Below are 384 nucleotides of genomic sequence, written 5' to 3' on the forward strand. Positions count from 1 at the left end.
TCATGTGTACATATACATTTTGCCTTTTTTCTTTTCTTAAATCTTACTATTCATTTCATATTTCTTCTTTCATGTTCCTTCATTATAATCAGTAATTGTTCATTTCTCCAGAAAGACAAAAGAAACAAGAGGATCCGACTCGTCCGGTGTATAAAGTATATAAAGGTTTCTACCACAGCCCATTTAACGATATATCATTCATATATATATAATATATATATGTATATAATATATATTATTGTTATATTATCATATCATATATACGTATCATTAATATTCGTAGTGTACATTGAAACGTAACATATATAATATATATATAAAAAACACTAAGAACAGTTAATTTTCTTTCCTTCTTTATACGTCCAAGTTTACACATCTACCATG

The sequence above is a fragment of the Apis dorsata genome, unplaced genomic scaffold (assembly GCF_000469605.1).
Source record: "Apis dorsata unplaced genomic scaffold, Apis dorsata 1.3 scaffold_249, whole genome shotgun sequence".
NCBI lineage: Eukaryota > Metazoa > Arthropoda > Insecta > Hymenoptera > Apidae > Apis > Apis dorsata.